At 39.7% G+C, this 26,745-nt stretch overlaps 1 pseudogene; it reads left to right on the top strand.

Moving 5' to 3' along the window:
- Positions 1 to 3,185: 3,185 nt before the first annotated feature.
- Positions 3,186 to 5,614, top strand: LOC114210664 (caprin-1 pseudogene; annotated as a pseudogene).
- The last annotated feature ends 21,131 nt before the right edge of the window (positions 5,615 to 26,745 follow it).

Raw genomic sequence — 26,745 nt, 5'->3', positions numbered from 1 at the left:
GCACCTCAGCTTCTATGGATGCTGCTCAAAGGGCAGATCCCAACTCTGCCAGCCAATGGGGCTTTCATTCAGGAGTCCCACAGGATTATAGGAAAGAAGGAAAAGTTCTTGCTGGCTCAGGAGCACCCCATCCCCACTCCTGGCTATACATCTGGGCCCACTACAGAGGAAGCAGGCAAAAACAGTCACCTCCCAGTTTCTCCCTGGAAGCAGCCTAATTATATACTTTCCAAAACACTGCCTGAGGGTCTGGCTTCCAACTAGCCTGCATTTAGGTACTGACTACAATTTTTCCCTTTGGGACTCTGATGGGTCTTGACACATCTTGACACATTAGAGGAGCCACTAAAAAACAAGTCAACTTGATCGATCACAAAAGTTTGAGAAACAACCAGGAGCACAGGCCAGGATGGTTGACAAGGTTTATCTCCCATAAGACCACTCTCTCAAGACTAAAGAGGAAGGACTCCCAACATACCACTACTGAAAATTATCAGATCCCAGAGGAAAGCAAAGGAAGAAAACAACAAAGGATTTACACAAAGGAAATGGCAGTAAGTCCATACCTATCAATAATTACTTTAAATGTAAATGCACTAAATTCTCCAATCAAAAGACAGAGTGACTAGATGAATAAAAAAAATAAGACTCAACTATATGCTGCCTATATGAGACTCACTTCAGCTTTAAGGACACAAACTGAAAGTGAAGCAATGGAAAAAGATATTCCATGCAAATGGAAATTAAGAAAAGTGGTGGCTATACTTATATCAAGAAAAATAGACTTTAGGGCAAAGATTGTAATAAGAAACAAAGAAGGCCATTATATAATGATAAAGTGGTCAATCCAAGAGGATATACCATTTGTAAATAATTATGTCCCCAAGATAGGAGCATCTAAATATACAAAGCAAATAACTAACAGACCTAGAGGGAGAAATAGCAAAACAAAAATAGTAGACTTTAATATGCCACTATCATCAATGGATATATTATCCAGACAGAAAATCAATAAGGAAACATTGGACTTAAGCGACACATTAGACCAGGTGGACTTAGCAAACATTTATAGAATATTTTATCCAAACATAGGAGAATACACATTCTTCTCCAGTGCACATGGAACATTCTCCAGGATAGATCATATATCTATGATCTACAACGTCTTATTAAATTTAAGCAGTCTTAATAAATTTAAGACTTAACAAAAAAACAAGTCTTAATAAATTTGAAAGGACTGAAATCATACATCTTTTCTGACTAAAATGGTATGAAACCAGAAATCAAATACAAGAAAACTGGAAAATCCACAAATATGTTTAAACAACACAGTACTGAAAAACAATGGGTTAAAGAAAATGACAAAAGAGAAGCTAAAAAGATCCTGAGAAAAATGAAAATGGAAATACAACATACCAAAATGTATGGGATACAGGAAAAGCATTTCTAAGAGGGGAAGCTCATAGCAATATATGCCTACATTAAGAAACAAGAAAGATCGCAAATAAAGCATCTACTTTTATACCTCAAGGAACTAGAAAAAGAGCAAAGCTCAAAGATAGAAGGAAAATAGCAAATATCAGAGAGGAAATTAATGAAATAGAGACTAAAAAGACAATAGAAAATATCAATAAAACTAAGAGCTGTTTTTTTGAAAAGATGAACAAAACTTTTAGACTCACCAAAAAGAGAAGAGGACTCTAATACAATCAGAAATGAAAAAGGAGACATTACAACTGATACCACAAAAATATAAGAAATCATGATACTACTAGGAATAATTATGCACTAATGAATAGAAAATCTAGAAGAAATAAGTTTTTAGAAACATAAACTGAGATTGAATCATTCAAGAAAAGAAAAATCTAAACAGATTAATTACTAGTAATGAGATTGAATCAGTAACTAAAAACCTCCCAACACAAAAGTCCATGACCAGACAACTTCATTGGTAAATTCTATCACATTTTAAAGGAATACCAATCCTTCCCAAACTCTTCCAAAAAATAGAAAAGGAAGAAATACTTCCAAACTCATTTTACAAGGCCAGCATGACTCTAATACCATAAACAGACAAGGACACTACAAGAGAAGAAAAGTATAGGCCAATATTCCTCATAAACACAGATGCAAAAATCCTCAACAAAATATTAGCAAATCAAATTCAACAATACATTAAAAGGATCATATACCGTGATCAAGTGGGATTTATTCCAGGGATGCCAGGATGGCTCAATGTGCTAAATCAATGTAATACACCACATTAACAAAGTAAAGGAAAAAAGGTATAATCTTCTCATTATGAGATAAATAAGTAGTGGGGATGTAATGTAAAACATGTTGAGTATAGCAGGCCTTGCTATATGTTATATAAGAAAGGTTTCAAGAGAATAAGTCTGGAGAGTTCTCATCACAAAAAGAAAAATGTTTCTTTTTTTCTTTTCTATTTATTGTATCTATATAAGAAAAGAGATGAGCTGAACCTACTGTTGTAATCATTTCACAATACATGTAAATCAAACATCCTGTTGTATGCTTTTAACTTGTACAGTGATGTATATCAATTATTTCTCAACAAAATTGGAAAAAACCATATGATGATCTCAGTACTTCAGAAAAAGCATTTAATAAAACTCAACATTCATTCATGAAAAAAACCTCACAACAATCTGCATATAGAGGGAACATACCTCAACATTAATAAAAGCCATAAGTGACAAGTCCACAGCCAACATCTCAAGGTGAAAAGCTGAAAGCTTTCCATCTAAGATCAGAAACAAGGCAAGGATGCCCACTTTCTCCACTTTTATTCAACATAGTATCAGAAGTCTTAGCCAAGGCAATTAGGCAAGAAAAAGAAATAAAAAGCATCCAAATTAGAATGGAAGAAGTGAAACTGTCACTATGTAGATGACATGATACTATAGGACTCCACCAAAAATCTGTTAGAACTAAACAACAAATTCAGTAAAGCTGAAGGATACAAAATAAATATACAAAAATCAGGTGTGTTTCTATACACAAATAACAAACTATCAGAAAGAGCAATTAAGAAACCAATCTCGATCCCCACCCCCACCCGCTCGCGCAGGCTCCCGCCCGCTGCGCGTTTTGTCCCGCGTCTCGCCCCGTCCGCCGCCTGACTCGCCGCTCTTGTCTTCCTTCCTCCAGCTTTTTTCTTTCTTCTCAACGGTCTAAAGATGCCCTCGGCCACCAGCCACAGCGGAAGCGGCAGCAAGTCGTCCGGACCGCCACCCCCGTCGCGTTCCTCCAGGAGTGAGGCGGCGTCGGGGGCCGGGGCAGCTGCGCCTGCTTCCCAGCACCCCGCAACCGGCACCGGCGCTGTCCAGACCGAGGCCATGAAGCAGATCCTCGGGGTGATCGACAAGAAACTTCGGAACCTGGAGAAGAAAAAGGGCAAGCTTGATGATTACCAGGAACGAATGAACAAAGGGGAAAGGCTTAATCAAGATCAGCTGGATGCCGTATCTAAGTACCAGGAAGTCACAAATAATTTGGAGTTTGCAAAAGAATTACAGAGGAGTTTCATGGCATTAAGTCAAGATATTCAGAAAACAATAAAGAAGACAGCGCGTCGGGAGCAGCTTATGAGAGAAGAAGCAGAACAGAAACGTTTAAAAACTGTACTTGAGCTCCAGTATGTTTTAGACAAATTGGGAGATGATGAGGTGAGAACTGATCTGAAGCAAGGTTTGAATGGAGTGCCAATATTGTCTGAAGAGGAATTGTCATTGTTGGATGAATTCTACAAATTAGCCGACCCTGAACGGGACATGAGCTTGAGGTTGAATGAGCAGTATGAACATGCTTCCATTCACCTATGGGACTTACTGGAAGGAAAGGAAAAAGCTGTATGTGGAACAACCTATAAAGCTCTAAAGGAAATTGTTGAGCGTGTTTTCCAGTCAAACTACTTTGACAGCACTCACAACCACCAGAATGGGCTATGTGAGGAAGAAGAGGCAGCCTCAGCACCTACAGTTGAAGACCAGGTAGCTGAAGCTGAACCTGAGCCAGCAGAAGAATACACCGAACAAAGTGAAGTTGAATCAACAGTATGTAAATAGACAATTTATGGCAGAAACACAGTTCAGCAGTGGAGAAAAGGAGCAGGTAGATGAGTGGACAGTTGAAACAGTTGAGGTGGTAAATTCACTCCAGCAGCAACCTCAGGCTGCATCTCCTTCAGTACCAGAGCCCCACTCTTTGACTCCAGTGGCTCAGGCAGATCCCCTTGTGAGAAGACAGTGAGTCCAGGACCTTATGGCGCAAATGCAGGGGCCCTATAATTTCATATAGGATTCAATGCTGGATTTTGAAAACCAGACACTTGATCCTGCCATTGTATCTGCACAGCCTATGAATCCGACACAAAACATGGACATGCCTCAGCTGGTTTGCCCTCCGGTTCATTCTGAATCTAGACTTGCTCAGCCTAATCAAGTTCCTGTACAACCAGAAGCTACACAGGTTCCTTTGGTTTCATCCACAAGTGAGGGGTATACAGCATCTCAACCCTTGTACCAGCCTTCTCATGCTACAGAGCAGCGACCACAAAAGGAACCAATTGACCAGATTCAGGCAACAATCTCTTTAAATACAGACCAGACTACAGCATCATCATCCCTTCCGGCTGCTTCTCAGCCTCAGGTGTTCCAGGCTGGGACAAGCAAACCATTACATAGTAGTGGAATCAATGTAAATGCAGCTCCATTCCAATCCATGCAAACGGTGTTCAATATGAATGCCCCAGTTCCTCCTGTTAATGAACCAGAAACTTTGAAACAGCAAAATCAGTACCAGGCCAGTTATAACCAGAGCTTTTCTAGTCAGCCTCACCAAGTAGAACAGACAGACCTTCAGCAAGAACAGCTTCAAACAGTGGTTGGCACCTACCATGGTTCCCAGGACCAGCCCCATCAAGTGACTGGTAACCACCAGCAGCCTCCCCAGCAGAACACTGGATTTCCACGTAGCAGTCAGCCCTATTATAACAGTCGTGGTGTGTCTCGTGGCGGTTCCCGTGGTGCTAGAGGCTTGATGAATGGATACAGGGGCCCTGCCAATGGATTCAGAGGAGGATATGATGGTTACCGCCCTTCATTCTCTAACACTCCAAACAGTGGTTATACACAGTCTCAGTTCAGTGCTCCCCGGCACTACTCTGGCTATCAGCGGGATGGATATCAGCAGAATTTCAAGCGAGGCTCTGGGCAGAGTGGACCACGGGGAGCCCCACGAGGTCGTGGAGGGCCCCCAAGACCCAACAGAGGGATGCCGCAAATGAACACTCAGCAAGTGAATTAATCTGATTCACAGGATTATGTTTAAATGCCAAAAACACACTGGCCAGTGTACCATAATATGTTACCAGAAGAGTTATTATCTATTTGTTCTCCCTTTCAGGAAACTTATTGTAAAGGGACTGTTTTCATCCCATAAAGACAGGACTACAATTGTCAGCTTTATATTACCTGGATATGGAAGGAAACTATTTTTATTCTGCATGTTCTGTCCTAAGCGTCATCTTGAGCCTTGCACATGATACTCAGATTCCTCACCCTTGCTTAGGAGTAAAACATAATACACTTTACAGGGTGATCTCTCCGTAGTTATTTGAAGTGGCTTGGAAAAAGCAAGATTGACTTTTGACATTGGATAAAATCTACAAATCAGCCCTAGAGTTATTCAATGGTAATTGACAAAACTAAAATATTTTCCTTTTGAGAAGGAGTGGAGTGTGGTTTGGCAGAACAACTGCATTTCACAGCTTTTCCAGTTAAATTGGAGCACTGAACGTTAGATGCATACCAAATTATGCATGGGCCCTTAATATAAAAGGCTGGCTACCAGCTTTGACACAGCACTATTCATCTTCTGGCCAAACGACTGTGGTTAAAAACACATGTAAATTGCTTTTTAACAGCTGATACTGTATAAGACAAAGCCAAAATGCAAAATTAGGCTTTGATTGGCACTTTTTGAAAAATATGCAACAAATATGGGATGTAATCTGGATGGCCGCTTCTGTACTTAATGTGAAGTATTTAGATACCTTTTTGAACACTTAACAGTTTCTTCGACAATGACTTTGCAAGGATTGGTACTATATATCATTCCTTATAATGTCCATTGTCTGTCACTAATCCTCGGATCTTGCTGTATTGTCACCTAAATTGGTACAGGTACTGATGAAAATATCTAATGGATAATCATAACACTCTTGGTCACGTGTTTTTCCTGCAGCCTGAAGGTTTTTAAAAGAAAAGTATCAAATGCCTGCTGCTACCACCCTTTTAAATTGCTATCTTTTGCAAAGCACCAGTATGTGTTTTAGATTGATTTCCCTATTTTAGGGAAATGACAGACAGCAGTTTCAGTTCTGATGGTATAAGCAAAACAAATAAAACATGTTTATAAAAGTTGTATCTTGAAACACTGGTGTTCAACAGCTAGCAGCTTATGTGGTTCACCCCATGCATTGTTAGTGTTTCAAATTTTATGGTTATCTCCAGCAGCTATTTCTGTAGTAGTTGCATTTATCTTTTGTCTAACCCTAACTGAATTATCTTTTTCTCATGGAGGCATTTATATTCAAAGTGGTGATTCCTTCACTTAGATGCATAGGGAGAGTCACAAGTTTGATGGAGATGACAGTTTAGTACTGTTGGAATTTGTGCTAGCAGTTTGAGCACTTGTTCTGTGTGCCTATGAACTTAATGCTGCTTGTCATATCCCACTTTGACTTCATGAAGAATTAATCCCATCTATTCAGCAAAGGCTACTAATACTAAGTGAATGGTATTTTCTGTGCAGAAATTGAATTTTGTTTTATTAGCCTTTAGCTAAGGAATTTTTCCAGTAGGTGCTCAGCTACTAAAGAAAAACAAAAAACAAGACACAAAACTATTCTCAAACATTCATTATTAGACAACTGGAGTTTTTGCTGGTTTTGTAACCTACTAAAATGGATAGGCTGTTGAACATTCCACATTCAAGTTTTTTGTAGGGTGGTGGGGAAGGGGGGGGTATCTTCAATGTTTATTTTAAAATAAAATAAGTTCTTGACTTTAAAAAAAAAAAAGAAACCAATCTCATTTATAATTGCATCAAAAAGAATAAAATACCTAGGAATAAATTTAACCAAGGAGCTGAAGGACTTGGTACACTGAAAACAGTAAGACACTGATGAAAGAAATTATAGACGACAATAATAAGTGGAAAGGTATTCTGTGCTCATTGGAAGAACTTATATTGTTAAAACGTCCCTATTACTCAAATATTGCTATTACTCAAAGTCCCTATTACTACAGATTCAATGCAATCCTTACAAAATTTCTAGTGGCATTTTTTTTTCTTTTTACAGAAATAGAACGAACAACCCTAAAGTTTGTATGAAACCACAAAGGACCCCAAAGAGCCAAACCAATCTTGAGGACAAAAAACAAACAAAAAAAACGCCAAAAGCTGGAGGCATCATTTTCCCTGATTTCAAACTATATTACAAAGCCATACTAATCAAAAAAGTGGGTCAATCAAAAGAAACAGACCCATACGTCAATAGAACAGAAAAGTGCCCAGAAATAAACCTGTACATAGATGGTCAATTACTGTATGACAAAGGCATCAAGAATGTACAATGGGGAAAGGATAGTCTCTTCAATAGATGCTGCTGGGAAAACTGAACAGCCACATGTAAAAGAAATGAAGGGGAACCACTATCCACACCACTCACAAAAATTAACTCAAATGGATTAAAGACTTAAAGGAAGATCTGAAACCACAAAACTCCTAGGAGAAAACACAGGGGGTAAGCTCCTTGGCATAGGACTTGGCAGTGACTTTTTTGGATTTGACACCAAAGGCAACAAAAGTAAAAACAAACAAGTGGGACTATATCAAACTAAAAAGCTTCTGTACAGCAAAGGTAACCATCAACAAAATGAAAAGACAACCTATGGAATGGAGAAAATATTTGCAAATCATATATCTAATAATGGGTTAATATCTAAAATATATGAAGAACTCATGCAAAAACCAATCTGATTTTATTAAAAATGAGCAAAGGATGTGAATAGAGCTTTTCCCAAAGAAGACCTACAGGTACATGAAAAGTATGCTCAACATCACTAATCATCAGGGAAGTGCAAATAAATAAGGAATAGTATGACTATTATCAAAAATAAATAGAAAAAGGGAGCCCTTGAGTACTTTTGGTGGGAATATAAATTGGTACAGCACTGTGGAAAAACGTATGCAGTTTCCTCAAAAAACTCAAAATAGAATTATATGATCCAGCAATCCCACTTCTGGATATTTATCTAAAGAAAAAGAAATCACCATCTCAAAAAGATATCTGCACCCCTATGTTCACTGCAGCATTATTTACAATAACCAAGACACTGAAACAACCTAAGAATTCATTAATGGATGAATGAAGAAAATGTGGTATATACATACAATGGAATATGATGAGATTAGTATTTTCCCCCCAAAAGGACCCACAGATTCAGAGTAATAGTCATTAAAGTATCTGTAGTTTTTTTAAGAAGTTGACAAAGTGAATCTAAACTTATATGGAAATAAAAGGACATGAAATAGCCAAATTAATTTTGAAAAGAATAATAAAGTTGTAGGATTTATACTAACAGAATTCAAGACTTACTACAAAGCTACAGTAATTGAGAATAAGTACTGGCCTAAGGTTGGATATACAGATCCTGGAAACAGCAAGTCCAGAATAGACCTACCCACAATGGGGAAATGGGGAAAGGTTAATCTTTACAACAAATGGCATGGAACCAATCATATACTCAAATGTAAAAGAATAAGAAAGAAAAAGTTCATCCTTTAAATCATATATAAAAATCAACTCAAATGAATTAAAGACCTAAATGTAAGAGCTAAATTTATATAGTTTCTAAAAGAAATCATGGCGGGGGGGAATTTACCTTAGATTAGGCATAGTTTTCTTAGGATATAAAAAGTACTAATCATTAGAAATTGACTACTGGCAGCTTCTGACCTGCATAACTTCCCTTTCCCCTTACTCACATCTGGACAAGCTATTAAGAAACCTTGGATGCTCTCTATTTTTTCACTGGTGAGAAGTTCCAGTCATGCAAGCTCCACTCACACAAAGGGACCCTCACTCCAGCCCTACTACCTAACCACCATGAAATCCCAAATCCTCCATATTTCCAATCCACTTTTGGACTTGCTTGGATGCCTGGCTTGCTTTCCCCAGAAAACCTTAATTTATGAGTAATAAACTTTTTCATACCTTCTTGGGGTGTGTGTGTGTGTGTGTGTGTGTGTGTGCGTGCATCTGTGCAAGATCATCAGTTTTGATATCTGAACTAAATTTTGGGTTACAATTTCTTCTGTGGAGTGATGACATCATCTTCTTTCCCTTCTTTTGAGGTGCTAAATATTAACTTATACCTCACTTAATTCTGTAAACAGTTATACATTAAGTACCTTTACCTTTAAATCTAATATTTACCCCAATGTACTTAAAGAGGATCACTGTACCAACTAACCTTTTATACAGTGTCCACAACTGGGCAGTCATGTCAGTCATGGAAGTCTGTGGTATGTATGTATGTATGTATGTATGTATGTATGTATTTCAGTTTAAGCCTATACCCTTTTAAGCTCACATCTTCCTTATTAGAGTATTTGCATTGCCAATATGGATTATTTTGTTCTTTCTCATGCCTTCCTTGACAGATCTATATCATAACCACTTCAGACTTTTCAAAGATGAGGTCCAGATTCATGGAAGCATATGGTACTTTGGGGTAGACCTGAGACTGAATGCCTGCTTTTTTATTTCACATCAAGCCACGATCCCCCTTATGAGTAGGCAACCTCTTTATTGCAGAGTCTAATCAGTACAGTGTCTTTAAAGAGATACAGACTTGTGCTTCAGAGGACACTGTTTATATTGAATTTCATGGGAATGGTACCTTTGGATTCTGAAAAATGTCCACCTGCCACAGTACCTGCCATTCTTGTCTAAGTTGATAAAGAACCTACCGTAAATTAAAGAGGTATTGCTTTGAAACTCCAGATGAGTGAGTTATCTATGCCAAAGTCAGAAGCCAATATATATATATATAGCCAATATCACAGACAGATGAAGCATACAAGTTTTGATGGAACTTTTAAACAGTGATACTTTTTTCAGTCTTGATTTTTAATTTATATTTAAGTCTCAACAATCTGTGGAGCAGTCACATATTTGCATTTAGATAGAAAACTTATAAAAATACAAGGCTTTTTAACACCCAAAGGAAGAATCTCTAGTTGAGAAAATTTATGTGCCATACTCAAACATAAAGAATTTTTCCCTTCCCCACCGAGGTCTTTCCCAGCTTCGCTTAATCATGCCATGAGCTAGGCCAACTGTACACTGAGTACTAGTCATGGCACCAATCAAATATGTTAAGACTTTTCTTTCGGGTTCACTCCTTTCTCCAGCTCAATTCTGTGATTCTTAACTTATGATGATAACCCTTTCCCCTTTTTTAAGCAGCATATTAGAAGGGTCAATTATGCTCACAACCTGATTCTATCTCATTTTTTTCTAACTGATCCTTGCTACTTCAAGACTTCACTGGTTCTCTAAGTAACACCACAAGAATACATAAAAAAAATAAAGAAGTGCTGGAAACAGCTTAATATCCAGCATGGCTGATTCTAAAAAATAAGAGTTTGAACTTCTCTAAACAGACTGGAGAGTTAAAAAATGAGTTAGAAACCTTGCACACTTCTAGTCAACACTCAGTTTCAAAGACAGCACACAACCTCATGACTCCAGACAGAACTACATTTGCTATAAGATATATTGCTATACCACCTCACACCAGTCAGAATGGCCAAAATAACAAGTCAGGAAATAATAGATGTTGGTACAGATGTGGAGAAAGGGGAATGCCCCTACACTGTTGGTGGGAATGCAAGCTGGTACAGCCACTCTGGGAAACAGTATGGAGGTTTCTCAATTTAAAAACAGAGCTACTCTATGACCCAGCAATTGCACTACTAGGTATTTACCCCAAAGATACAAATGTAATGATCCAAAGGGGTACATACACCCCAGTGGTTATAACAGCAACATCCACAATAGCCAAGCTGTGGAAAGAGCTGAGATGTCCATCAACAGATGAATGGATAAAAAAGATGTGATATTATATACACACACACACACACACACACACACACACACACACACACACACATATACACACACAATGGAATATTACTCAGCCATCAGAAAGAATGAATACTTACCATTTATATCGACAGGGATGGGACGGGAGGGTATTATGCTGAGCAAAGTCAATCACAGAAAGACAATTATCATATGGTTTCACTCATACGTGGAATGTAAGAAACAGGCAACCTCTTTAGGTTGGATCATAGGGGAAGGGAAAGAAAACTGGATGGGAAGAAATCAGAGAGGGAGACAAACCATGAGAGAGACTCAACCATAGGAAACAAACTGAGGGTTGCTGGAGGGAAGGTGGTTGGGGGGATGGGGTAACTGGGTGATGGGCATTGAGCAGGGCACGTGATATGATGAGCACTGGGTATTATACACAATTGATGAATTATTGAACTCTAATCTGAAACTAATGTACCAGATGTTGGTTAATTGAATTTAAATTAAAATATATATATATTGCTATCCCATGAAAGTCATTGTATTGATTTTATCAAAGGAATTCAGGTTTAGTCATGTTTTTAATACCAAAATATCTAGCAAATTCATCACCGAGTTAGAAGTTAAGATTAACAGAGAACTTTGAGGACTTTTTATGCAAGTCTGTAATTTTACAGAACTGGGAACCAAGACCTACAGAGATAAAAGATTGTTGAAGGTAATAAAACTATTTAGTAGCCAGTTAGATTACAGCCCAGATTTTATGACTCATGCTGCAGCACTCTTTAATCAAGATCCTTTGTTTTTACCTGCCCCAAATCCATCACCATAACCACTTCTGGTAATGCACCTGATTTTTCTTGGGAAACAATTCCTTTTCTTCTCAGCCAAGTGGACCAGGCAGAGCTGACTCCCTCCCCAGCTTCAAGAGCTGGCCTGTGATTTAGTTCAAGCCAATCAGGGCCAAACACACTCAATTCTAGAACTATGTTTCAGGTTCCAATAGTCATTCACCCACTACCAGGGTTGTTGAGAGAATAGACTGTAAGCCTGGAGCTGCTGCAGCTAGCTTACTACCTCGAGGAGCAAGCCTGCCTTAGAATGGAGTCAACCCAAAGAAAATCATAAGAGAGAACAAGACTAAGCCTTGATGATAAGATTTGAGCACTTAGATTTGGCAGTGCCTAAGGAACCCTGAGTTCACATGAGTAAATAAATTCCCCTTTTGGCTTAAACTGGGATAAGTCAAATTTTTGTCTCTCGATTGGAAATCCCAACTAATACAACTTATTACTATACTATGCCATGTATGATGAAATTTTGTAAAAAGGAAAGAAAGCCTATCTAAAACCTGTCAAAGACATTCTCTCTCTCTTTTAAATTATATTATGTTAGTCACCATACAGTACATCAAAGACATTCTCTAATAGACTGTAGTTATTTTTTCCTTTTCCATGGTATGCTTTGATATATTGATATAAAGTCTTAGAAAATTGTACTTTGTTCTGCCTTAATTTTTAAAGGAAATGGTATGATTAGTTATGGGCGCTAGGCCAGTTGGAGTGCAGAGAACAGGACCCAGTGTCTGTTTATCCACACTAAGGAATTGAAACAGGAGGAAATCTGGGCCAGAGGATATTTTAAGAAACCTTTACGAATCTTCCCACAGAACATTCTAGTTTCTAAGAAAGCTACCAAAAAGGTGCAATCTAAGGACTGCACTGTCTTTCATAGGTTGCACACAATTGTTTTCCTTTTTATATGGCAGTGATATGAAATTTTTTATAGAAAAAAAAGACAAGTCAGTCTTAATTCTAGCAGAGCCACTCAAAATTCATTCTAGTTATTGACAGTATAGACAAAAAAAATTTAGCTCTATTGGTAACACTATGGTGCTATTTCTGGCTGTGGTCAGGATAGGCCAGATGGCCATGTATTGGAGAGCAAAACAGTGACTCGTTCAGGTTCTTCCCCTTGGGGCAAAAGATAGGATTTGAGCTGATTGAGGTCTACCAGGGTCAAATTTTAGAGGCAAAGGGGCAGGACTGGTCTGGGACCATCAAGATTTCAAGTGAAGTGCCCTCTACTATACTATCCTGCAACCTCTGAGAATATCTAGAGGCTTGGAAAGGGTCGGTCCATGAACTGAAGCTTCATTAGCTTTATGTGATTTCCTCTGGCAGATTCCTAAGCCTAGGCCTGAGAACTGGCCATTTATCTAAATTATGAGAGTCTCTAGGAGTCAGAGAGGAAGGGGAGAGGAAGAAGATCCAGCTACCAAGGCTTGTATTATGAGGACGTTAAGGGCTGAACATGGACATGAGGCAGCCAATATATTTCAGTGGTCTACAGACAAGTCATTTTGAGACACTGAACAAGTAATTCTATCACATTTTATAGGTGAGAACAAGGAAGCCTAAAGGTAGGCCGTCAGCCCAATGTCACAGGTGACCTAGCAGTCACAAGCAAACTTGAGAGGTGGTAGAATATTATGCAAACTTACAACAACCATGGGTCAATGAATTCTCCACGTCTTAGAGGTTTCCTGGCCAAGGCAGCATGGAAAGTATTTGGCCATGTTTATCCATCTGGCACTTACCTAATGAAAATGACGGTTGTAAGTACTGTGTGGAAAACAGATTTTGGGAAGGACTGCCGAATTCTGGTTCTAGAGGATTACTGGATCAAAGATGCAATCGCTTCTTGAAATGGAGCTCTGAATGCCCTCAGTGTGCAGACCCAGTGAGTTATAAATGAAAAATGTAAGAACCTTAAATCAAAGGAGAGGCAGCTTACCTCCCCAACCCTCAGAGAATAAAAAAAAAAAGTGCAAAGGAAAAGCTTCAAGTCAGATACATGGAGAATTAAAAACAGATTTTCATATAGGTTAGAGAATGATCTCACATGGAAGTTTCTACCACACCTGAGAGAGAAGAATAAACCTCCCTCAGAGCCCACTCATTATCTGACCTGAGGTGCTACCCATTTACACCTTCCTTTTCTTTATGGTATTAAGTTTCCAGCCTCTTCTCTGCCGTTAACACAACACCACCCCATAACACACACACCACCTTTTTTTCCCAAGGGGCGACAACCCAACTTGCTGTCTGGGAGGAAAACTATAACTCAATAATCCTAAAAGTAAATACTCGTGATACAAAAGGATTATTAAATAAAATCCACTCTGTGTTCTGTTGACCTTGACAAAATTTCCTAAAAGAGGTCTTTTCCTCTGAAGAAAAGAAACCTTGACAGACAAATGGCAGCAATGTAAAAGGCAGAAATTGGAGCTGAAATCTTTGTTCTCAGTGTTTACCTCTAAGTGGAGAATAAAATGTCGACCTTCAGAAAGTATGTAAAATTGCTAATTATGAAACATCAAAGCATTGGTTATGTGAGTAAACACCTGAAAAGTCTCTTGGAGGGGCTTACTGTGTTGGACAAAACTTCTGTGATTTTTTTTTCATTCACGACTATTTATTGATACCTCGGAATGACTCTGGAGTCTGGAGTGAAGTAGTCAAGTGTGAAGGGTGTTAAAGGAGTTCTCTTGACTGGAGGCCACTGTGTAGCATTAACAATGAAGATAATGTGTTTAGATGTGGCTAGTTGATGGACTGTATTAAGCTTCATCCAAAGAACTTAGCAATAGTACTGAATAACCTCCATACTGCACAGTAAGTACATTTCCCAGAAAGAGTGGCCATTTTTACTTCGTAAGATGGAGGCTCTAGTACATGATGTTACACTTACTGTATTTTTTAGTAGTTCTTACCCCAAGTTGTTAAAAAGGCAAAAGAGAAACTCATAATAGGTTTATCACAGAGAGGTGAAAACTTCATTCAGATAATTCCATATATTACGAACAATGGGAGTCTCAACCTATTGGAAACCATTAAACGGATCCAAGTGAAGAAATGCCATAGAATGAATGTTTGTGTCCCCCTAAATTTCATATGGTGAAACCTAATCTCCACTGTAATGATATTAGGAGGTAGGGCCTTTGGGAGATGAGGGAGATGATTAGGTCAGGAGGGTGGAGCCCTCATGAATGGGCTTAGTGCCCTTATGAGACCCCAGAGCACTCCTTTGCCCCTTCTGCCATGGGAGGACACAGGGAAAGAAAGTTGTCAATGAACCAGGAAGCAGGCACTCACCAGACACTGATCCTGCTGGTGCCTTGATCTTGAACTTCCCAGCCTCCAGAACTGTTAGAAATACATTTCTGTTGTTTATAAACCAACCAGTCTACAGTATTTTTGTTACAGCATCACGAACAAACTAAGCATCAACATTGAGGATTAGCCTGTTTATTGGTTAAGGTAGATTAGATAACACAGCAGAGCTCTCCAAAGCCAGACCTTGACTAGGATTTACAGACTCACTGGCAGGTGAGAGATCTAAGACCCTATACCAACACTATTATATACCAAGCATGGGTCATTTCCTGCCCACAGCTTGTTTACTGGTTAAGGTAGATTAGATAACATAGCAGGACTACCTCCCTGCCTCTCCAAAGCCAAACCTTGACTATGATTTACAAACTCATTGGCAGGTGAGAGAGCTAAGACCCTATACCAACACCACTATATACCAAGCATGGGTCATTTCCTGCCCACAGGTTATCATAGTCTTGTAGACGGACACACTCTATTGAGGTAAGACGTTGTGCAAATGTGCAAAACTTGCAAATGTACAAAAAGTGCAAAATGCAGTAGCATCCATTATAATTGAGAAATAAGAGGAGAGGTCCCCCAAAATTTCTGGAGTATATGAACAACATAATTTATCCAGTTGTGTTTGAAATTGAGCATATGAGACAGTAGATTTAAAGAGGGATTCTGCAGCTGATTAGCAATCTAGACACGAGGTGGTCACCATCCAGCCCAGATCAAGGCCCTGGATAGGAAGACTAAGAACAGGGGAGAAAAAGGGTTGGTGCCCAGCACTACATTAGACACTGAATGTGACAGACTTGTCACAGTAACACCCACTCCACTTCTCCAAAAGCTACCTCCACCCTCCTACCCCATCACCCACTCAGGTGCTCTGTACCTCTTCTGAAGTCCCATAGACTTCATTTGTGCCTCTCTTATACTGCCTGTCATCGTCTGCCTTGTGTCCCAGGTATTGCTGTTATTAAGTTACACATTCCTTGAGGGCAGAAACCCATATTTATAATCTCCCTCCGTGCTTTATACATAGTAACTGCTCAGTAAATCCATATATATTTTGCATTTAGTTAAATGAGGAATAACTTACTAATAACTTAAGATTACAAAACTGAGGCTGCCTTGGAAGCAGGGGTGCATGTAAGAGGAAAGGGACCAGTGGTACAATCTACTGTCTTTATTCTTACTATATCCCTCTGGTGAAAAATGTATAACCCTGCCTCGTTAGTGCCCCTACATATCACCGTCCAGCCCAGTGTCTAGTCTCCATGAGACCTCGAGGGGCACAAAATCTTTTTTATTTCATTTCCTGTTCTCCAAAAACTTTATCATGCCAGTACCTTCCCCAATACTGTTCTTTCCTCTTTTCTCATCCTACCCAGACTAAACCATTATGCTTCTTACTCCAGAGATAAATGAGGCCACCAGCTGGGAATTCCCTCATCCTCCTAGTCTTTATTTCTTGACATCCAAATACCCAAAGCATTATAGCAATGTTTTCCCATGAAAAGGTACCATCCAGATTTCCTGATGTGCAAGCGCAAGTGCTGATGACTCCAGCTGGATTTGTTTGGAGGCCAGGCTTCCGTTGTGCAACCCCCAGCAAGTGACTGAGCGTGGAAAGGATGCTGACAGGCCCAGTTCTTGAGACACAGGACTTCTTCAGCTGTAGACCTTGGCATGCCATGGGCCTCGTCTGAACTTCCTTGGAACTGAGTTATAGCTGAGATGCTTCCTGCCTAATCCTCCCTGTGTCCCTTTCCTTCGTAGCTATAGACCTCCACTGAGGTCTGAAGGGTCTCCCCACTTTCTCTTGCTCCCTCTTCCTCGTCTTTCCCCAAAAAATCTCTTACACATCTAATCACATCTTGGTGTCTGCTTCCTGGAGAACCCAAACCATGATACTTCTATCACAAATGAGGTTTTTTTTTTTCACCTGTATGATTATCCCAGGACCTAGATCCTTCAGAGACCTACTGGATACCCTTGATCTTCCTTCACTGTAGTTCTTTCCCTGAAGCCTGCATGTGAGCTCAAAAAGCCCCCATTAAAAAAATTTAAAGGATCACCTTCTAGCAAACGACAGCTCTTTCCATGTCTTTCCATCCAGCCTTTCTCTTCACTCCTTTGTTTTTAATCAACTCAAATGTGCTCAGTTAGTGAAACCGCTATTCCTAAAATCGCCATTGACTTTCTAATTCCCAGAACCAAGAGACAGTTTTTAAGCTTGAAATTAACACATTTCTATGTTGTATGTGGCACCACTGAACGTGCTTCCCTCACCCCTCCTTCACCACGAAGTCTTTCTCCTCCCATGGTCCCCAGGACATCAAGTTTAGTCTTCTTTCTACTCTCTGGTGGAAGGCTCTCAGCCTCCTTCACCGGCCCCTCTATCTGTTCACCTCCAAAGTCCCAGCACAATTGGCCTTTGCACTTGCTCTTCTGCTCAATGCATTTTTCCTCAGAGAATCTCATTCACTTCTATGATTTTAACAACATATATGCTGTTTACCAAAACTACGTCTTTGTCTGGCGGGTTTGACAAACCTAGACCTGGCTGACTGTGAAATGGATGTCAGATAACTGCCTCCAATATGGTATGTCCACATCACAACCTATTCCTTCTTCTTTCCCCTCATGAGCTTTTATCCTTAGTTCCTTATCTCAGTTGTCAGAAGCATAAAGACAAAACCTGCCAGTCACCCTTATTTCTTCTCTCCAGATAGAAATTGCATGGATGGTGGTTTCTACCATAAAATGCTCTGCATCTCAATTTTGGGTGATAGTCTAGAGTGTCTCTGATAGATAGGAAAACGAGAAAAGCACAAAAAACAAAATAGGACATAATAAGACTTAAAAATAGAAAGGACTATCCCTTCACTCCTCTGCCTTTAGACAGATACAGAAACAGTATTCTTATCCCCAATTTACAGATGGATAGCTTTGACCCAAATTGATTAACTAAAGGTTGGCTAGCAAGTCTGCTGCAAAAGGGAAAGTAAGACCCAGGCTTCTGGTTTATTAATGCAGAGCACCTCATGCTACATGATGATGGCTCAACTGTGACGGAGCAAATGTAAGGGAGGCCAGGTCTTCCAGCAAAGCTGCCCCACCATGATGGGACATAGAGACATCTTTCAGAGAAAGCTCCCTCTCCTCACTCCATGTGTCTCTGAGCACAGGGCTTAACCTCAAGGACCATCTGGCAGACAGTGCAGCATCTGTATAAAGAGACCAAAGGGCAACTTACTCTCCTCTGCTTGTCACCTCAAAGGAATAAATCCTTCCTGGATGACAACCCACCCTACTACCACCACGTCTGAGAAGCCATTTGGGGCAGTCATTCTCCTAAAATCCATGAACATCTGTGCGTGGGCATCATTTCATCAGAGCAGTATCATTGGCTGCAAGGAAATCCTGGTACTTACTGGGAGGGAGCTCTGGATACCCTAAATCTGACACAACAAAGCTCAGAGAATTACATGCTATCTGACCAAACATGATAATGATTTCTGAGGTATTGGAGAGCATGCTGAAGTTATTACAAATTCAGTTTTTAAAACTCTACCAAATCACATTGTAGAGTGTGCTCTTAGCAGAATCTAGAATTAGGACTTTTTAAAGAACATTTTGTTCAGCCATGCAGAAAAGCACACTAAATTCACTGATCCTTAGCAAAAGAACTTTCCAAACTTTTCTTTATTTTTTTTTAAAGATTTTATTTTTGAGAGAGAGTGAGAGAACAAGGGAGCACAAGCAGGGGGAGGCTCGATCCCAGGACCCTGGGATCATGACCTGAGCTGAAAGCAGACGCTTAACTGACTGCCCCCCAACCTTTTCTTTACACAGTGGGTAATATCATGTTCTGACCTTCAACATGACAACATCAAAGGCCCTGTGAACATTTCATCTGATTTAATCAACACCATAATACTAGGGGTTACTACTTCTTTGCATTTGAGGAAAATGAAGATCAGGTAGATTAAAGTAGTTTTCCAAACCCACACAGATCTTAATATACCAGGAAGAGGTAAGGCTGGAATTACAATTCAGGTACTTCTAACCTTAAAGTTCTGCTCTTTCACTATGTTCCAAGATAGGCTGTAAAGGATAATAATCTTTTTGTTGATGATAATTTTATTTTAGCTGGATACCACCATGCTATGATAGAATGCTTTACCTCTCGCCTACTCACATAAGCACACAAAGTGCAGAACTGACATGAAATCTACTTTCCTTACTTAACCAGCCCAAACATTTACCTAGCTCTGCTGTGGAGACAAATGTATATCTTCACATTAAGACGTTTTAGCTAGATGGGGCCTGGGGCTAAGGACACTACAGTATTATAGAATTAGTTACCACCCTCTCCAAATTCATCCCTATATAACCACTGTTATCTCTCCATAGTATCTTTCTTTGCTTATACAAACCTACTTAAATATACACAGATAAGTAGGTAAACTGATTTTTAGGGATGGAACCTTTTTTCAGCTTTGTTTAAGAAATAATTTATGTAAAATGAACTGCATTCATTTAGTATAAAATTCCACAAGTTTTGACAGTTATATACCTCCATGAAACTACCACTACAATTAAGATACAAAACATTTCCATCACCATACAGTGAGTATTTAAAGATCATTTTATATTTTACATATTACTACACCTTCTATTTACATATTATTTCTGTAAGCCAATCTACTACTCAAAATAATGTAGTGTGGATATTTTTTTTTAAGTTAACAAATACAGATTTAACACATACTTTTAAGCTACAAAGAAGTCCCTCTTATATATGTAAAATAATTTATTCTTCCATCTCCCTCTTAATGGGCTTTATTCAGAATGTTTGTTTTTTTGTTATTTTTGCTATTATAATCGATGCCACAGTAAAATCTTTACACTTTATATTTAAGTATTGGTAATTCTGTTTCTGTACGATAGATTCCTAGAAATTATTTTGCTATGTGAAAAGACATTTTGAAATTATAAAAAGTTATAAGCTCTAAGGGGTGTCTGGCTGGCTTTTTCGGTAGAGCATGTGACTCTTGATCTCAGGGTCGTGCATTCAAGCCCCACATTGGGCATGGAGCCTACTTTAAAAAAAAAAAAAGAAATTATGAGTTCTAACACTTTGAGGAGGGACATCCTTGAATGAAAGGAAGGTATCTTAGAAAGTGGTCACTCCCTTTTAACTGAAGAATGCTGTACCTTACCGTGCAGTGGGAGCGCACATGCCACAAACAGTGACTCCATAGGCACGGGTGGAGTTTTCTGCTCCTTGTAGGCAGCCATAGAGCTTCTGTTCCTTCTGGTGTTCTGTCGAAGTACAGAAAACCAAGACAGGGCCCACAGAGGCTCGCCTGAAGGTGCCCCACCTACCTCTTTTCCCTCATTCCCTACGGCTATCTTTCGACTTCCTAGGCTGTAATCTTGTAGGTTCCAGCTACCCTTCTTTCTTTCCCCCAACACATCAAATTTAGGGCTTTCCAATTGCTGTTCCCTCTACCTTCCCCTGGATCTTACAAGGCTGACCATTTCTGGTCGTTTGTGTTTGAGCTAAAATGTCAACTCGGGGATGCCTTCTCTGGCTACTAGCTCCCCAATGTAATTGCCTTCCTTCATACCCCTCCTCTCCATTAAGCTGTGTTCACCTCACAGCACTTTTTACTATCTGACTACCACTGGCTTTGCTCCAAAATCCCATCCTACCCTATTTGGAAATAGAGTTTTTGCAGATGTAATCACATCACGTTGAAGATGAAAGTGGGCCCTAAGCCAGCGACTGGTGTCCTTATAAGAAGAGTAAATACCCACACAGAGAGACTCAAAGGAGAGAGAATGCCACATGACGACAGGGGCAGAGACTGGAGTGATGCATGTACGAGCCAGGGAATGCCATGGATTGCTGGAACCTACCAAAAACTAGGAAGAAGTAAGGAGGATCCTCCCCTAGAGCCTTCAGAGAGAGCACAGTCTTATCAACAGCATGCTTTTAGATTTCTAGAACTTTCAGAACTGTGAGAGAGGAACTTTCTGTTGTTTTAATTTACTCAGTTTGTGGTATGTTGTTACAGCATCCCGAGGAAACATAACATGCCACTTCTTTTTTTAAAAAAATGCTGTTAATCAAAAGATACGATGGCGTCAATTTTGAAAATATGATGAAAAGAGTCCAATAGTGATCTCTGAAATTTCCTCCATTTTAAATACTGGAGATTCTATAAGCAACAAGCTTGTTTAAGGTGAGGAACTAACCATGATCTGGCCTGGCCTGTTAGACATTTGCTTGAAGAAATTAGAAGTCCTAGTCGCATGCCAGAGAATAAGTGCTCAGCTTAACAGCAGGTGCGGTAAACAAGCATACACTGCTATGACCTTTACTGACAGAAAGCCAAGAACATAGAATTAGTTGATTCATATGAATATATCCTGAGACAGCCTCTAGGAAAGCCAAAATTTACGTATACATAACATGTAACATACCTAGACAGGTAAAACACTCTTTAAACCACAGCATTATGTAAGGAATGATGCTTACTTGGCCTATACTTTTTGGGTAACACAATCCTAACTGAAATGATCAGTTGAAGTTGTTATTATATATATATATATATATATATATATATATATATATATGGAGTTCCTTAACCCAAGAAATTCAGAAATAATAAGAATTGAGAATAACTAAACCTACCCTATGGAAAAATAATTTTATACATGTAGAGAAAAACACTCCCACCTCTGCCTACATCCTCCCTCTGCCCCAGTAAACATGTGAGGCTTAATTACTTGGGCAGGAGAAGGCTGGGTCTCAGGAAAGGGCAGGCATAATGTTGAGGTCTCATGGGATACTCCAAGATATTTTGTGATACTACAGGAGGATGAGAGAAAAGAAAGCAACTCATTGTGCATTCTAGGGGCAGAGCAAGTGGCCTTACTGGGGATTTCTACTCAAGCATGGGAGCGAGGAAAAAAATGGAAAAGGCCACACACAGTCTACGTTATGGAAGGAGCTGCTGATTCTATTGTGTTCCATGATACAAAATCACTTGTTTTGTTAGGCAAAAATGGTCAATATCAGCAATTTCATAAGGTTCAACTTCATGCATTCTGTCTAGACTTTTTAGGGAGAGGACTTTCTTCTCTGCTCCTTTTGGTGAGAGGAGTAACATTCACATTGAGTCCAAAGTGAGGATTTTTCCAGTGTCCAAAACACTACTAAATAAATCCCCTGAGGCAGAGTGTGTGTGTGTGTGGGGGGGGGTTAACTTTTTTACCATTCCATGCCAAATTAGCAAAGCTCAATGATCCTTAATTTTAGAAATGAAAACATTTAAATCAAATCTAACTTACAATTGCACCAAAAAGAATACCTAGGAATAAACTTAACCAAGGAGGTGAAAGACCCATACTCTGAAAATTGTAAAACATTGATGAAAGAAACTGAAGATGATACAGATAAATGGACAGTTATTCCATGCACATGGGTTGGAAGATTTAATATTATTAAAAGCAAAGCAATGCTACCCAAAGCAATTAACACATTCAATGCAATCCCTATCAAAATACCAACAGCATTTTTCACAGAACTAGAATAATACTAAAATCTCTATGGAACCACAAAAGACCCTGAATAGCCAGAGTAATCTTGAGAAAAAAGAACAAAGCTTGAGGTGTCATAATCCCGGATTCCAAGATATACTGTAAAGCTGTAGTAATCAAAACAGTATGGTACTGCCACAAAAACAGACACACTGATCGATGGAAGTGAGAGCCCAGAAATGAACCCATGCTTATTTGGTGAATTAGATTAATTTGGTCAATTAATCTACAACAAAGGAGGCAAGAATATACAATGAGGAAAAGACAGTCTCTTCATAAGTAGTGCTGGAAAAACTGGACAGCTACATGCAAAAGAATGAAACTGAACCACTTTGTTACAACATACACAAAAAATAAACTCAAAGTGGATTAAAGACCTAAATGTGAGACCTGAGACCATAAAAATCCTAGAAGAAAAGATAGGCAGTAATTTGACATCAGCCTTAGCAACATATCTCTAGATAGGTCTTCTCAGGGAAGGGAAACAAAAGCAAAATTAAACTACTGGGACTACACCAAAACAAAAAACTTAATCAATGAACAAAACCATCAACAAAACAAAGAGGCAATCCACTAAATGATAGAGGAAATGATATACCTGATAAGGAGTTAATATCCAAAGTATATAAAAAAATTCATACAACATGACACCAACAAAACAATCCAATTTAAAATGGGCAGAGCACCCGAATAGACATTTCTCTAAATAAGACAGAGATGATCAAGGGACCTTTGAAATAATGCTCAACATCACTAATGATCACGGAAATGCTAATCAGAACTACAATGAGGTATCACCTCACAGCTGTCAGATTGGCTAGAATCCAAACGACAAAAAATAACAAGTGTTGGTAAAGATGTGGAGAAAAAGGAATCTCCATGCACTGTTGGTGGGAATATTAACTGGTACAGCCAATGTGGAAAACAGTATGGAGGTTCCACAAAAAATTAAAAATAGAAATACCATATGATCTAGTAATTCCACCACTGGGTATTTACCAAAGAAAACAAAAACACTAATTTCAAAAGATAATTGCACCCCTGTGTTTATTGCAGCATTGTTCACAGTAGTCAAGATATAGAGAAAAGAGGCAACCAAGTGTCTATTGATAGATGAATGGATAAAAAACATGTGTGTGTATATACACAATACATATATATATATATATATATATACACACACACACATATATATGTATGAATAACCACCTAAATATAAATATATATACATTATATATGTATATAGGTTAGGTTTCTCCAAAACCTAACTGTGGCATATGTCCACAACCCACAACTCAACCCCTCAGAGAGGTCTCCACTGTACTAGCAGATAAGACCCACCAAACTCCTGGGCCCTGACACTAACCCCAGATTTGTTTCTGGCATTACCAAAGCTCTAAGCACTGGTCTGAAAACCAAGAGATTTTGGAGACCTGACCAACAGCAGAAGACTCAGGCAGCAACACAGAAGGAAATCTTGCCATCTGGAAGACCAGAATGGGGCTAGCGCAGGAGGAATCTGAATGAAAAAATAAGCCTATTTATACATTTAGCACCTATCTGAACACAAACCCTAAGCCTGACCCTCACCCTAAACCTCGCGCTCAACTCAGCCCACAGGGGTGCTGCTGGCAGATAACACCCTCCAAGCTCCTGGGCCCTACCCCTAACCCTAGACTTGGTTCTGCCACCATCAAAGGCCCAATACTCCATCTGAAAACCAAAGGATTTGGGACACCTGACCAACACCAGAAGACTCACCCGGCAACACAGAAGGAATTCATGCCATTTGGGAGACCCAAATGGGGCTAGTAGAGAAGGAATTTGAATGAAATCATAAGGCAACCCACACAAACACTGGCCACCTGAATACAAATCCTAAACTAATCCTCACCTAAACACTGCCCCTCCACTCAGCCCACCAAGGAGGATTCCACACTGCTGGCATATAGGACCCTCCAAGCTCCTGGGCCCTAAACCTAACCCTAGACTTGGTTCTGACACTACCAAGGCCCAAAGCCTCGGTCTGAAAATGAAGGGATGTGTGACACCTGACAAACACCAGAATACTCAGCCAGCAATACTGAAAGAAATCGTGCCATTTGGAAGATTGGAAATCAGTTAGAAGGGAGGAATATGAATGAAAACCCTAAGCCAACTCGCACTTTCAGCTCCCCACTGAACACAAACCCTAAGCCTAAACCTCCATCTTATCCCTTGCCCTCAACTCAGATCACCAGAGAGGTCTCCACACTGCTGGCAGATAGGACCCTTCAAGCTCTTGGGCCCTAACGCTGACCCTAGAGTTGGTTCTGGTGCTACCATGGCCCAAAACGTTGGTCTGAAAACCAAGGGATTTGGGACATCTGACCAACACCAGAGTAGTCAACCAACACAACAGAAGGAAACTGTGCCCTTTAGAAGACCAGAATGGGGCTAGTGTGGAGGTGTCAGAATGAAAACTTAAGGCAGCCCACACAATCGCGCCACCCTGAACACAAACCTTAAGTCTGAACCTCACCCAATCCCTGGCCCTCAACTCAAAACGCTAGGGAGGTCTCTACCAGGCTGGCAGATAGGACCTTCCAAGATCCAGGGCAGTAATCCTAACCCTAGTCATGGCTCTAGCACCTCCCAGACCTAAAACCTATAAGAGATTTGGGACACCTGACCAACATCAGAAAACTCAACCAGCAACACAGAAGGAAATCGTGCCATTTGGAAGATCAGAATTGGGTCATATTGGAAGCAATCTGAACGAAAACCTCAACCAACCCACACATTCAGTGCTTCCCTGAACACAAACCTTCAGCCTGAACCTCACCCTGACCCTCGCCCTCCATTCGGCCGTGAAGGGAGGTCTCACACTGCAGCGGATAAGACCCTCAGGCTCCTGGACCCTGACACTAACCCTAATCTTGGCTCTGGCACTACCCCACCCTGTGCTCAAACAGCAGCAAATTTGGCACACCTGAATAGGACTATTTTTCAACCATAAAAAAGAATGCCATCTTGTAATTGGAGACAACGTGGATGGGCCTACAGGTTATTATGCTAAGTGAAATATGTCAGACAGAGAACAAATACCATATGATTTCACTTATATATGGAATCTGAGAAACAAAACCAACAAACTGAAAGGAGAAATAGACCCGTAAATACAGAGAACTGAGGGTGGCTAGAGGGGACAGACTGGGCACAATGGGTGAAGGGAGTGGCAGATACAGGCTTTCAATTGTGGAATGAGTAAGTCATGGGTATAAAAGGTACAGCGTAGGGAACATAGTCAGTGGTATTGAACTAGCTTTGTACAGTGACAGAGGGTGCTACACTCGTGGTAAGCAAAGCATTGTATATGGAGTTGCTGAAACACTACGTTGTACTCCCGAATATAAAGTAACAGTGTAATAATTATGTCCCTTTATAGGGTGTCAACTATACTTCAAGTAAAAATAAACAAATAAATAAATCACTCAAACCTAGATGGTATTTTTTAAAATCCAACTTGCATATCACTTTGTTTTAAATATAAATTGTCTGCTTACTGTATTAATTAAAATGACCCTTTGGTTTTAAAAGCACAAGAAAATAGATTATTTTTCTTTCATCTCTTCTCCAATCTAAGGCAAGCCTGAAGCGGTCTCACTGCCCAGCAGAGGCTGTGTTCCAAAGACAGCAGCCTGCCTACGGACCGCTGATCAGCTCAGACATGCTGTTAGCCATGCTAACCTAATGCAGTCACACCAACCAAAGCTGGTCATTAGGGGAGATAAA

The sequence above is a fragment of the Eumetopias jubatus genome, unplaced genomic scaffold, assembly GCF_037043125.1.
Source record: "Eumetopias jubatus isolate StellerSeaLion01/CBP00866 unplaced genomic scaffold, mEumJub1_p1.0 scaffold_14, whole genome shotgun sequence".
NCBI classification, from domain to species: domain Eukaryota; kingdom Metazoa; phylum Chordata; class Mammalia; order Carnivora; family Otariidae; genus Eumetopias; species Eumetopias jubatus.
This window is presented reverse-complemented; position numbering and strand designations above follow the sequence as displayed.